The sequence below is a fragment of the Cebus imitator genome, unplaced genomic scaffold (assembly GCF_001604975.1).
Source record: "Cebus imitator isolate Cc_AM_T3 unplaced genomic scaffold, Cebus_imitator-1.0 Scaffold540, whole genome shotgun sequence".
In the NCBI taxonomy this organism is placed as follows: Eukaryota; Metazoa; Chordata; class Mammalia; order Primates; family Cebidae; genus Cebus; species Cebus imitator.
The window spans coordinates 1024290-1039364 of NW_016107855.1; the positions used below are offsets into that span (position 1 = coordinate 1024290).

Below are 15075 nucleotides of genomic sequence, written 5' to 3' on the forward strand. Positions count from 1 at the left end.
AATGGAACAGAACAGAGGCCTCAGAAGCAATGCCACATGTCTACAACCATCTGTTCTTTGACAAACCCGACAAAATCAAACAATGGGGAAAGGATTCCCTGTTTAAGAAATGGTGTTGGGAAAACTGGCTAGCCATGTGCAGAAAGCAGAAACTGGACCCCTTTTTGACACCTTTCACTAAAATTAACTCCAGATGGATTAGGGACTTAAACATAAGACCTAACACCATAAAAACCCTAGAAGAAAACCTAGGCAAAACCATTCAGGACATAGGCATAGGCAAGGACTTCATGACCAAAACACCAAAAGCATTGGCAACAAAAGCCAAAATAGACAAATGGGACCTAATTAAACTCCAGAGCTTCTATACAACAAAAGAAACAATCATTAGAGTGAACCAGCAACCAAAAAAAGGGAAAAAATTTTTGCAATCTACCCATCTGACAAAGGGCTAATATCCAGAATCTACAAAGAACTAAAACAGATTTACAAGAAACAAACAAACTCGTTCAAAAGTGGGCAAAGGATATGAACAGACACTTTTCAAAAGAAGACATATATGAGGCCAACAAACACGAAAAAATGCTCATCATCACTGGGCATTAGAGAAATGCAAATCAAACCACATTGAGATACCATCTCACGCCAGTTAGAATGGCGATCATTAAAAAATCTGGAGACAGATACTGGAGAGGATGCAGAGAAATAGGAACATTTTTACACTATTGGTGGGAGTGTAAATTAGTTCAACCGTTGTGGAAGACAGTGTGGCGATTCCTCAAGGACCTAGAAATAGAAATTCCATTTGACCCAGCAATACCACTACTGGGTATATATCCAAAGGATTATAAATCATTCTATTATGAAGACACATGCACAAAATGTTCATTGCGGCACTGCTTACAATAGCAAAGACCTGGAACCAACCCAAATGCCCATCAATGATAGACTGGACAGGGAAAATGTGGCACATAGACATCATGGAATACTATGTAGCCATATAAAACGATGAGTTCATGTCCTTTGTAGGGACATGGATGAATCTGGAAACTATCGTTCTCAGCAAACTGATATAAGAAGAGAAAATCAAATACCTCATGTTCTCACTCATAGGTGGGTGTTGAACAATGAGAATACATGGACACATGGAGGGGAGCATCACACACCGGGGTCTGTTGGGGGGAACAAGGGGAGGGACATCGTGGGCAGGGAGTTGGGGAGGGATAACATGGGGTGAAATGCCAGATGTAGGTGACAGGGATGGAGGCAGCAAACCAGATTGCCATGTATTGTACCTATGCAACAGTCCTGCATGTTCTGCACATGTAGCCCAGAATCTAAAGTACAATTTTTAAAAAAAGTGACCAAACTATAGAAAAAAAAAAAAACAAATCAGTTGTTGCTGAAAGTTAGAGTTAGGGCCTATGATAAGATGATGAATGGGACCGTAAAGGAATAGCACAAGGTGGATATTTGTGATAATGGAATAGTTCTGTGGCTTGATTGTAGTGATGTTTACACCACCCTACACATGTGATTGCATGATGCAGAGCTGCACTCATACATTGCACCAATGTTCACTGATAGTCATTGTTGATTTTATTATTTTTGTATTTTGATATGCCATCTATACATTATTTTGTTTGCCTTCCAAACAACATGGTTGAATAAACATTGTTGATACAACTTACAGAAAAAAAAAGAAAAACATGTTTACAGAATTATTTTAATGCCTCCAAATTTGGCATTTATTTTCATTTTCTGTGCTATTTACCCCATTTCATTTCCTCTCTGCCTCCACTTTATACTATTTATTTCTAGGAAATCGATGATACGCTTTAGAATTTCCTGTCTTTATTTTTTACAATTGATTCTTAAATGCGAGAACCAGGCTGAAGCACATTCTTAACATGTGTACAAATTCTTTCATTTCAGCATGGTTGTGCTTCTTTTGTCTTTAGCAAGGTGCATACTTCTGTATTTTTAGGTTCCAAGACTAGATAGAGAGACAGAAAGATTGGATACACTAGTTACCTACAAATGCATCCTAAGGGTTCTATATCAGTCTTAACTATATGTCATATACTAAAGAAAAATGTATAAGAAATCTTTGTTATGTTACCAAATTATCTTTGACTGCAAGACTACATATAAATTATAGTTTTTAACATTTATTTAGTTGCATAATTTGAATGAAAGTTAAGAAGCATGGAAAATAAAAGCAAGCAATTGAATGGGGATAATAAATGAGAAAACAGAAAGTTTTGTAGAAAAACCTAAAAGAGAAAGGGTAGAAGTACCAAGAAGTAAGAGGAAAATTATTTTCTAGAAAATCTGTAACAAATTTAAGAGAGTATATATGCCATCATGGCACATAATTTTTAAAAGCCTGTCTGTTGACAGGATACATTATCTAGTCCAACAGTTTTTACCGGACTCTTCTATTCTCTCTAGTGTACTAGTAATGTGTCATAATGGAAAAAAAATACAGCTTCAATATTGAAAGACCAAGTTTTGATTTTTACTGGTGTATTAGTTTACTTTTCCATGTACTGTTTCATTGCATATCAGGCAAATTTCTTCCTAAATCTAATCTGTAAGTCCTTTTAGCTAGTAAATGTGTATTAAATAAATGAATGCATTAAATGTAGCATATATTTAACATATAGTGGATGGTTTAAGTTAGAGAAAAGAAGCCTATTTCCGTTGTACGTGTATGTGTATTTTTTCTTTTGAAAATTATTAGTAATTAAAAATGCAATTATCGTGGTAATGTACTGAAACTTTTTCCAAAAGTGAGTTTTGACAAGACATCTTGAAAAGAACAGATAGTCTTCTTGCTACATCACAGGTGCAAGGAAAAAGAGGGGACAAAGTTAAGTCAGAGTCAAGGGATCCAGGAAACAGATGTGAGAGACACAACAGCAGCAAAACGTTCATTAGGAGGAAACAAATAGATATGGGAACTAAGAATGGAAACAGGCAATGATAGAAAGTAGACAGTAAGAGGGAGGCATCACTGGGAGACATCTGCAGAAAACATCTGTAGATACTTCTCTATCACCTCCAGGAAGGAGGATCCCTGCCACAGAGGCACACAGAAAAAGGCTTAACTACCTGTGGGATTTGGTTGAAGGGCACACATAATGCTCAGCGGACCATCCCCAAATTATTCTATGGCAACCCCAGTTCCACCCTCCCAGTGGAATACATGTCAATGCAGCATTTAGTATGGACTGAAACATAAGGAAATTATTTGATTCATCTCTTTCCCTACCACATGTTGCCTTATTTCATTCTAATGTGTCTGAAGAATAAGAAAAGAGTACTTTCTTCCAAGGAGAGATAAGAAATGGCTCTGATCCATTCACCATGTAACTGTTTTGATTTTCTTCTGTACCTGAGGTTAGAAAAATTCTGCCAACACTGCACTGTCAGGCTGGCATTGAATGCAACAGTAAGTATGACAAAGGTCCCAGCAGCAGGAAGGGCGCACTGTCTATAGTGCTAGTACTGATGACTGAGCTGACCACCGGGAAGACTGAACCAGCCATTAGAACAGCGGCTGTGAAAAGGATCGCCCTCCATGCTCTGCCCCCTTGACCATCCTATCTTCCTGTGCTCCACATTATCCCATTTACAGCTCATTCAGGGCCAATGTAGCAGAGAGGAAACATGGAGACGTCAGAGACAGAGTGAGAAATCTTGCAAATGGAAAGAAAATTCTTTATTCTGAGAAGTGGAGTTTACAGTTTTAAAAAATAAAAATATGGTGGAGATTTCTGCACACACATTACTACCCCTGGCCTGTTCAATTCATTCAATCTGATGAATATTGGCCCTCATGGAATGAATGCATTTTGTGGATCAATCACAGGCACGTCTGTGCTGATGGGCTGCTGTTCAGAGCAGGGTTCCCAGGTCAGTGATGAACCAAATGCCACCAATGCTGCCACTCCCAGAGATATTGCTTCTGAGAGCTGGTGCTTTTGAAGCATGGCTGGCTGAAAGAAACAAGTGGCCACAGAAAACATAACAGAGCCTCTATGAGGACTGAGAAAAAAATGCACATGCACAAGTACCTGATTTTTAGGCTTTCCATTCAATTTCAGAAGTAGGCATTATTTTGACCTTGACTTGCTAAGCAATGCTAGGAAGTCACTAAATTTTCTATGCTACTCAGTTTTTCAATTTATAAAGTAAGTTAATAAAAGCAATTGGATATAGAATAGTGTTCCATATAAGCAGGTATCCTTGAAGCCTTTCACTTTATTTAAGAGGTCAAATAGATCAGCTTCCTATTGACAGCTTCACATACTATCACAGAAAGTATCTGTGAAGGACAACAATCACATACCTAGGACATTCATAAAACCAAAGTTTAGAGTCAGTTGGCATTTGAGAGAGCTTCTTCTCTTCCCTTGCTCTGACACTCAGATTAGGAAAGATCAAGGATGCCAACCCTGCAGACAACAAAATTATCTAATTCTTCTTTATATACGTAGTCAAGAACAGTCACCAAGGTGAATTTACTGTGACCAAGACTCAAGTCAAGATTTGAGGCCAATAGAAAAGAAAAACTAAAATACTGCCCCGTAAGCAATCCAGTCTCATTCTTCCTCCACTCTAGCCAGCCTGGGCTCAGCACTGAAGTATCTGAGGAATATGAGAAAGGAGAAAGATTTCTAAAAGGAGGATGGAAAAGGAAGCCCAATATTCAGTTTGTGGAACAGAAACCTTCACTCTTGCTTCTTTTTTTCCTCATCCATAATCACAAACCACTTCACTCATAAGAACAAAACCATTCACAATATTTCTTATGAACATCTCCTCATCTGAACTATCATCTTCTGGCTGAGCACAGTGGCTCATGCCTGTAATCCCAGCACTTTGGGAGGCCGAGGTGGGTGGATCATTTGAGGTAAGGAATTCTAGACCAGCCTGGACAACATGGTGAGGCCCCATCTCTACTAAAAATACAAAAATTAGCTGGTTGTGGTGGCAGATGCCTGTAGTCCCACCTACTTGAGAGGCTGAGGCAGGAGAATCACTTGAACCTGGGAGGTGGTGTCTGTAGTGAGCTGAGATAATGCCACTGCACTCCAGCCTGTGTAACAGAGTGAGACTCCATCTCAAAAAAATAAAGAAAAAAAGCTATCATTTTACCCCCACATAGCTTTAAATGAAATATCATGCAGACACAGTAGATGCTTCATAAATATTCTGAGTATAAGACTAATGATTTGATTAGTTTTATACTCAGAATATTACTCTTGGAAACAAATATAATTTTTCTATATTTTAGTGTTCTATAATTTGGCAGAAGAACAGACGGAGAGAAATATAACTCTTGGAATGTACTGAGACATAGCAACTTGAATTTGTATTTGTATTTATTCATGCATGAGACATTTCTCTCTTCTCCAAAACTTATTACATGCTCCTGTACAAGTAATTTTATGTAGAAATTTCACTTGTATGTAGATTTTTGTAATGGATGTAAGTTCTATCACCTTCCTTTCAAGCAATGACTTGTATTATCTTGTACCTCCAATTCACAATAAATGCTGATTGGCCAAGGCATACATATTTTAGGGCCAGTTTGTTAAAGAATTATAGTTCACCTCTTGCCATTGCTAGTTTTGTACTGCTGTTTTCAGGCTTTTGTTTGTTTGCTTGTGTTAATATGAACCATCTGTTCTTATCATCCTGTGTTTTGAAATAAGCTGCCTTATTATAGGGGTTAACATTTTTATATTTTAACCTCAGGCCTACTGTTGAACATTTTTGTCAAAACTGAATGCCTGCACTTTAAAAGGTCATTTCTGGGTTTAACCTGTTTGTTTGTGTTATTACAGCAAATCTCACCACAGAATGTTTGGTGTCATGCACTAACCACCCATTCACTGCTGTGTGCAATGAATACAAAAGCCAAAAGCTACTATTTCCTCTTAGTCGTGAAGATCACCTTTCAAACATATACACATTTTGTGTTTTGCCTTTTCACATTTTTCAAGCCTCTGGTAAGATAATACTCCAGAAAACGTTTACAAAGGCAACCCTTTTTAAGTAACTTCTTGAAAGGTAATATTATTATATAGGAAGTGTGGTAAGACAATGACAAATTTCATTAATATAGTCAATAAATTATTTATCCTATAGTCAATAAATTATTTATCCAGCCATAATTTTCCTTGGCTTCATAGATTTAACAGCTAAATTATCTTTTATTTTTATTTGATACAAGAGAGTCATGGTTATTCAGTGGAAAGAGAATACACATTCTTTCTAAAAAGAATTGGAGGCAGTCTAATATATAAACATATTACCCAAAAATGCACACGTAAGTACAGGACAAAAAAACAAATTTCAGGAGTAAAATTAAAAACTTGTAAAAACGAGAAAGGATATTTTAACTAGGAAAAGGAATTAGTTACAACAACTGTGTTTTAAATTTGACCCTAGGCTGGGTACAGTGTGCTAATGCTTGTAATCCCAACACTTTGGGAGACTGAAGCGTGTGGATCACCTGAGGTCAGGAGTTCAAGATCAGCCTGGCCAACATGGTGAAACCTTGTCACTACTAAAAATATAAAAATTAGCCAGACTTGGTGGCACGTGCTTGTAGTCCCAGCTACTTGGGAGGCTAGGCAAGAAGTTCACTTAAACCTGGGAGATGGAGGTTGCAGTGAGCTAAGATTGCACCACTATACTCCAGCCTGGGCAACAGAGCAAAACTCCATCTCAAAAAAATAAAAAATAAAGTAAAAATAAATAAATCCATAAATTTGACCCTAGGCTTCTAGAAGCCAGTGCTAGAAGGAGGTGGTTGTGGGGTTTGGGGAAACTATTGTACCTGCCAATCCTCATTTAGTCCTTTAAGAGACACATACCACCATCTTTTTCTTCATACCTACAGAATGCACAGAGTCCCTAAAAATAAATACTGAAATTGCTTTTTGGTGTTGAAAGCCACAACCACATAGAATGTACTGCTTTATCATGGAGAAATGAAGGAAGAAATTCAGTAGTCCTGAAAATGATTTACTGCACCAATAAAGTCTTTACTTTGGAGAGCTAGTAGTAAGAGTAATACTGGTAATGCTAAGCATAACAAGTGAGTAGTATATTGGTCTACATGTTATAAGAATGTTAAATACATCATCATGGACACTGAAGGACAACCGTCTCAAGGTAAGAGGCAAGTATTTCAGTCACTTTACTTTTTTTAGTATATGCTCTACAAATTGCAACTAAAAATAACTCTACTATTAGATTTACTTTGATGCCTTAGAAATTACAAACATAAATGTATGTTTTTCTCTTTAAATTGGTTAACTTGGAAGGTTTAAAATGTAGACAACGCTCTGAATACTATTAGAACATAAATACAGGAATCGCCGTTAAGAACAAGTTTACAAGAACATAGGCCTTAAGTTTTACCAAAAGCCTGGCCTCCTGTAGTCACTTTTTTNTTTTTTTAATTAAAGGGATGTAATGGCCACAGTATGAATTTAGAAGCCAGACAGTCCTGGGTTTGATACCCAAGTTTAGTCCACATTGTCTGACCCAGGGCACATGATTACTTCATAGCTTGGTACCTCTGTTTCATAGCCTGCAAAACAGAGTAACAATAAAGACCTTGAAGACTTTTCTAAATGTAAAATTATGTGTGAGGTACCGCTTACAGACTCTTACACACAGTTGCCTTTTAAAAATCCTTATTTTTCTATAAACAATCCTTCTACAATTACATAAAATGTAATATAGAAGTGCATCTACTGAGTTACATTCTGGAGATTGTTTTACTAATATTGCCAGTGATAAAGGCAATACTAGCAGCAAGTAGAGGTTTTATTTTTTGTTACCACTATGAATGGAATTCTATTTTATTTTACAACTCCCTTGTTCACCCTCTATCTCACTTTTATCTTTCTCCACTTAAGCATCATTTCTACTTTTTTGCCATAACACAATTATTAAAGAATAGGAGGTGGAAAGAAAACAAAAGCATATACTCCTACAAGAAAATTCAGCTGCTGATAAACCAAATATTTTCAGCAAATCAATATATTTTGAAGCTGTTAAATTGTCAAAAAATTAAGCTTTTAGCTTATTTATTCATATTACCAAATGACCCTCCAATAAACATTCTAATCATAAGCTTTGCCTTTGAAGAGTTGGTAAGAGTCAGAAATAAATGGGGTGGAAGGAATATTTGTATATACTTTGTTTGGTTTTCAAAATTGCGTTTTTACTTTGACACATCAAAGAGGTGTCATGAATTTATCCTGCTTTATTCAACAAAATCATGCAGCTCCCATTCTAAAAATGTCTAATTAAAAAATTTCGCTATTAAGATGCTTTCAGATAAAAAGACTATTTGGTGAATAACATATAATGTTAACATGTAATAATGGTGTCTGTTGAGGGTTCTCATGGATACATTTTATTTTAGAGGTAAAGAAAGCATTGTTCATTACCAATAATAATTTAAATTGTTTATGGTCATTTAAATATTTAAAATATAAATTTATATATAAACTCTTTATATAAATAAATATAAATAAATAAAACCAAAACGTGAATTAAATATGATCAGAACTGTAAATCAGTATATGAAAATTCACATTAATTTGTAAAGTCTATGATGCTTTGCTTTAACCAAATTACCAGATTCAACAGATGTATTTTACCAGCTAGTTGAACATTTTCTCTTAAGTTTAGTATAGATATGCAACCGCTTTGTATAATGATAATTTTTTCCACTACTTTACAGGATTCCTGTTAGACATATAAAGGGGTATTTGGTAGGTAAGTATAGTTTGGATATTCATCCCTCCAAATCCCATGTTGAAATCTGAATGCCAGTGTTGGAGGTGGGGCCTACTGGGAGGTGTTTGGGTCATGGGGGCAGATCCCTCATGAAAGACTTGGTGCCATGATAATGAGCAAGTTCTGCTGTTAGTTTTTTAGAGAGTTGATTGTTGAAGAATCTGGCACCTCCCTCTTTCCTTTTCGTCTCTCTCACCAGGCAATGCCTGCTCCCCATTGCCATGAATGTATAGATTCTGCCGTGAGTGTATACATTCTGCCATGAGTGTGTACATTCTGCCATGAGTGTGTACATTCTGCCATGAGTGTGTACATTCTGCCATGAGCGTATGCTTCCTGAGGCCCTTATCAGATGCAGATGTTGGTACCATCCTTCTTGTACAGGCTTCAGACTTGTAAGCCAAATAAAACTATTTTCTTGATAAAATTTTCAGTCTCAAGTATTTCTTCATTGCAACACAAATGGACTAAGACAGTAGGCAATTTGACAGAGGAGTCTGGGGTTCAAGGATGTGGTTTAAGCTACAGTTATTAAGATTATAGTTGCATGAAATTTTGTGATGTTGCATGCAATCATAGTAGAAATGAGTGTAGTTGGAGAAGAACAAGATTCCCTAGCCAAAGACTCATGATAGGAATTGTGATAAAATAATTCTCCAGATCCACCAAAAGAAAAAAAAATACCTCTGTATGTCTGCATCCCACTTTTTATTCATCACTTGCTTATGGACTTATTTGTATCTTTAGTTCAGGTCAGTGGGTTTTAAACTCTATGAAGAGGGAACAGACTCTACAGAGTTGTCTCAGTGGATAACAATGGGGAATGAAGAGGACAAAGAGGAATTTGTGAAAGGTACTTTAGCTCTCACCATTTCTTAAGGTATACAGGATTCTATTTGCTTTAAAATATTAGGAAGCTAAAAAATATTTCATGCAAATAGTAGGTTCTGAGCTGGGTGTGGTGGCTTATGCCTGTAATCCCAGTACTTTGGAAGTCCAAGGCAGAAGGAATGTTTGAAGCCAGGAGTTCAAGACCAGCCTAGGCAGGTCTTTTTTTTTTTTTTTTTTTTTTGCCAAGGGGAGCTGCACTTTAATGGGGTGGCACAGGGCAGCAGAATCCTCAGCCAACAGTCACAAGGCTTGCCAGCCAGCACAACAGAGCAGGTTTTTGCATGATGATAGATCCAGGCGATGAGCACAGGTGGAAAAGGGCTGGGTGCCCAGCCAGTCAGTCCCAGTGAGCTCTCTGCCACCTCCCTGCCAGCATCCAGTACAGATTGGGTGGAGCATGGAGAAGGTGCCTAAGTCCAGAGCCAAGAGCCCACGGAACAACCTGGAAGGTGACTTAGGTGAGGCTGTCAATGAGGGAATCCTGCATGCTGGTAGCAATGGTGCTAGGCTGGGCTTCATTCAGCTTGAAGACACTTTCCACCACTGACAGCTCTGTGCTCGTTGTGTCCAGGCCACAGAAGGCACACTAGTCGTTCACCACCATCCCAGCGGCAATCACCTCACTGCCTTGGTTCACAGTGCCTGCCACAAGGGGGACCTGAAGAAGAGAGGACAGCTCATCCTGGTCTTCAACTGAAGTCTTGAGATGCACCAGCCCTCCCTGATTGCTGAAGACAACAATAGCTTCCTACTAGCACCTGGTCAGCCACTGTCTGTCTGAAGACTTCAACCTTGAGCACATCTGCCAGAATTTCTTCTGTCTCCCTGTCCAAATCAGGGTGGACCAAGGCCACGTAGTCATTGCAGGTGGTGACATTGCCCAAGGCTGAGAGCCTCTCCTCCACCCGCCGAATTTGCACTGAGTCTGGGAGGCTATTGCGAATGTGTTGCAGCTCCTGGTAAGTGGTATTGTTGGGTACCAGGAGACCGTGCCTGTTCCCCACACACATGCGCCCGATGATGCGGCAGCCGGCGATACACGCGTGCACCACGGGGATGGTATCGGAGAGCTCGCCCTCGAACACACTGTAGAAGTTCTTCGAGCCTCCGATGGCCACCAGGCAGTAGGTGTTGGTGAGCTTGGCAAAGCAGCCGATCTCACAGTTGTTCTCGAACGACGCTCGGACCGCCATGAGGCCAAATAACCGCAAGCTCCACACGCCTTTTTTTTTTTTTTTGGGAGAACACACACCAAGTTTTATTGGGAGAAGGGAGTATTTACAGAGCAGGTAAAAGACAGGGAAGTCATACGGGGTGGAGAGGGAGTGGGGAGATTGGGGGTACAAGGCAGACAGGGAACACAGTGACCCCTGCACCCACCCCAACCCCAGAAAGGGCAGAGGAGCAGCGAGGGCCCAGGAAGACCAGGGCTGGGAAGGACAGCAACAGAGTCTGAGTCCCTGGGCAGTGGTCTGTCTGTAATCCTAGCTGTTCCCAAGGCTGTGGCAGAAGAATTGCTTGAATCCAGGAGGCGGAGGTTGCAGTCAGCTGAGATCATGCCACTGGACTCCAGTCTAGGAGCGAGACTCGTCAAAAAAACAAAACCAAGATGATACCTTCATTTCTGACTCAATATTCTAGATCCAAAGGACAGGAAATGAGGGAAGGCTTCACCCTGTGGGATCAGGATAAGGAGATCGCATACTTCTTCCCAGGTAAGGAGGCCTGTGGCAGGTCGTGATTTGAAGCTGACTTGGAATGGCAGAAGCTGCTAAGAGGCCACCCTTGGAGATTGCTGCCTTCAAAGATGGGTTTCAGGAGTCTCACAGAGGCAAGGACTTGTCAGCTGGGTTGATTTTGCATGATTATTGAACTAGAACTGGTAGACATGAGCTTCTTGGGTGGCAGTGGCCCAGAGCCCCCATCTTCGAGAATCCCCCACTTGAAATGGTTTTCTGAGAGTGCTCACTTGGCAACTGCTGCGTCTCTCAAGACCCCTGGTGGGGTCTCGCTGAGCCCTTCCCTCCAAGTGCACTTACTTCTTTGTCCTCATGTACATCTATAGCTTTGAAATTGTTTACCTCTCCTAGAAAAATCTTACCTTTTAGCCAGAGCACAGTAGCAAAGCCGTGTTCACTAAGAGGGAGCAGCTGGCGTGTTGAAGGGGAAAGGCCAGGCTGAGCACTCTCCTCAGACCACACCATGTATGAAGTAGAATTGTGATACATGTCATCTGTATCTGTTCTGGGAGATTCTTTGTTCATCTTTGTACTCACATGAGCAGACTTCCTACCTGTCACTCCAGGTTACTGAGCTGAACCCTCAGAACCTGGGGGCTCCGAGCATGCTCACAAGCCCTTTAGGACACGCTGGACCCAAACTGTCCAATGTTAGCAGGCTTTATGAAGGGAAATACAGGGAATTGGTATAGTTGGAACTTGCTTAGATTTGCTTCTGAATCTCAGAGCAGGAGGTTTAAATCTTGTCATTAGGTACCATAAACTTTAGTTGGAGAATGGGACTTAAGTTTTCACGCATATGTATACTTAATTTTCAGCAATTACAACACAAAAAGAATATGCAAATGTATTGTTTCAGAAGGTATTGCAGAAGTAGGAATGCTTCAGGGTCATCAACAGTAAACCTCAGGTACTGTGAGTGGCAAGAAGGCTAGAAGACAGAGATGCTTCTGGTAGATGAGGGTCAGACAAACCAGCTCTCCTCCATTTTGACAGCAATTTTTCACTGTTGCCACTTATGCTCCATTATGTAATGAGTGGAATTTCTTGAGATCTTGAGAAATCACCTTGATTAGGCCGGTTGTCAGTATTCAGAAACTAGAAAGGAACAATGACATACTCTTCCTACGGTTCTTTAGGGTATGTGTTTGAAAACCCTCGCATCTCAGATCTGTGCAGCTGGTGTGTGTTTGTGTCCATAAGCACAGCTGCTCTGCTGTCATGCCCATTAAGAGAGGGGAAATAAGTAAAAGGAATCGCTCAGCTCTTCCCTTGGCTGAACAGCAGTGGTGTGGTTGGTGTGTTGACTGTGAGCAGGCTGTTTGTTGCCGCATGCTAGGAACCCCCATCTCCTCCCAGACCCTGCACTTTTCCCTCCCTGCTGTCTGATTCTCTAATGACTATCAGTGGACAAGCGCCAGTTTTATGCCCTCTTAGTAAAAATAAGTTTAAACATTTCATGGTGGTTGACAGAACTTTGTCCTAAAACATGCAGATTCAGATAATTTAAAATTCATGTAACATTTATGCCAAAGGTCGCGCCCTGCAGGTGTGTGTGTGGCACACAGAGGGTGAGGTTTGGAGCATCGGGCACTGTGTGCATTGCTAAGGGGACATAGTGAGACAATGTGGGATTCAACTAAAAACACATCAGTCGTGGGTCACACTACCAGTGTTGTCAGGTATTTGTTCTTGTTAATGTAATATATTTTTGGTTGTTTGTTTTCTAATTTAATTCTCTCACTCTATTGTCTGACTGTGAACTGCTAACAGTGTTAAACTTGATGTAAATAAATGAGGCCCTTGAAAGGGACTGCTCTCTGCCTGTCTTCTCAAAAAAAAAAAAAAAAAAAAAAAAAAAAAAAGGCTTGTGGAGCTTGCGGTTATTTGGCCTCATGGCGGTCCGAGCGTCGTTCGAGAACAACTGTGAGATCGGCTGCTTTGCCAAGCTCACCAACACCTACTCTGCCAGACTCTGCCTCTATAAAAAACAAATAGCCAGGTCAGTGGCATGCACCAGTAGTCCCAGCTACCCAAGAGGCTGGAGCAGGAGGATCACTTGAGCCCTGAAGGTTAAGGTTGCAGTGAGCCATGACAGCATCACTACATTCTAGCTTGGGCAATAGAGTAAGACCTGGTTTTTTAAAAAATGTATAGTTCTCTGTGTCAAGAAATAGAAACATACTTCAATTATGTTATGTAATAGGAAGTGTACCCTAAGGATATCTGGCTACAGAAAACTGAGACACTCTCGTGTTCTGAAAGGCAAAAACCTTGTCACATGGCAGAATCTTTACACCACTGTTCTGACATTACCTTAATTTAGTTACTTGCCAATTACATGCTTCATTATTCCTGTTCATACAGCTACAGACAAATCTGCAGTCCATTCTCCTCTTTCTAACTTCTGCTTAGGCAGAGTTCTGCTTCCTCAGAGCTTTGGCTTCCAGTCATGAATCAGCATTCTACCTCTATCCCATGAGTCATTCAGTTTTACCCTCCTACCCTTATTAATCACTAATTATATCCCCATTTTCAAATTCAAATTCCCGAAAGAGAATACAATAGACCTTGAATAACTTTCCACACTAGGAGTTGCTTATGCTACTGGTGTCTTCCTAGGGTCAATCAGCTAAATCAAGGGGGCTAGAACTCCATTATCTGCACCAGGTGGATTCTTCAACAATGGCTGTGGATAGGGAAGATTGACCTGAGAAGGGTCATCATTTGTTAGGCATCAGGGTTAACATCTGTAACATAACAAATATTTATTCAACATATACCTTCAATGAGAATCTGTGTTTTAAATGATTTACCAAAAGACAAGCATTACTCATGGCATGGCATCAGAGAATAGCTGACAGTAACTACTTGCAAAATGTATTAATTTAGTCCAAATAATACCCGATCTCAGTGACATTCATGTGCGTCATACTGAACTATAATTTGAGAAGCAATTTAGAAAAATATACAGTGTAGGGGTAACTTCTTAAGGAGTTCTGACATATTTTCTAATAATTAAAATTTTAATTTTTAAAATTTTATTTATGTATTTATGTATGTATGTATGCATTTTTTTTTTGAGATGGAGTATTACTCTGTTGCTCAGGCAGGAGTGCCGTGGTGCGATCTTGGCTGACTACAACCTTTGCCTCTGGGGTTCAAGTGATTCTCCTGCCTCAGCTGAGTAGCTGGGATTAGAGGTGCCCACCACCACACCTGACTAAGTTTGTATTTTTAGTAGAGACAGAGTTTTACCATGTTGGTCAGGCTGGTCTTGAACTTTTGACCTCAAGTTATCCACCTGCCTCAGCCTCCCAAAGTGCTGAGATTAGAGGCATGAGCTACTGTGTCAAGCCAAAAATTCAGTTTTTAACCAACATAAATGCTCTGGTTTAAAACTGTCAGCTGAAGAATCTAATGTGGGAGCTTTATTTATTTTTTTCTTTTTTTGAGACAGAGTCTTGCTTTGTCACCAGGTTGGAGTGCAGTGGTGCAATCTCAGCTCACGGAAACTTCCGCCTCCTGGGTTCAAGCAATTCTTCCGCCTCAGCCTCCCGATTAGCTGGGACCATTTTCTTTCTTTCTTTCTTTTTTTTTTTTTTTTTTT

At 39.8% G+C, this 15075-nt stretch overlaps 1 pseudogene across 1 annotated transcript; it reads right to left on the reverse strand.

The window, feature by feature from the left end:
• Positions 1-9909: 9909 nt before the first annotated feature.
• Positions 9910-10942, reverse strand: LOC108293549 (annotated as a pseudogene). Its single transcript, XR_001820733.2, has one exon. The product of XR_001820733.2 is annotated as a eukaryotic translation initiation factor 6-like (transcript).
• Between the last annotated feature and the right edge of the window lie 4133 nt (positions 10943-15075).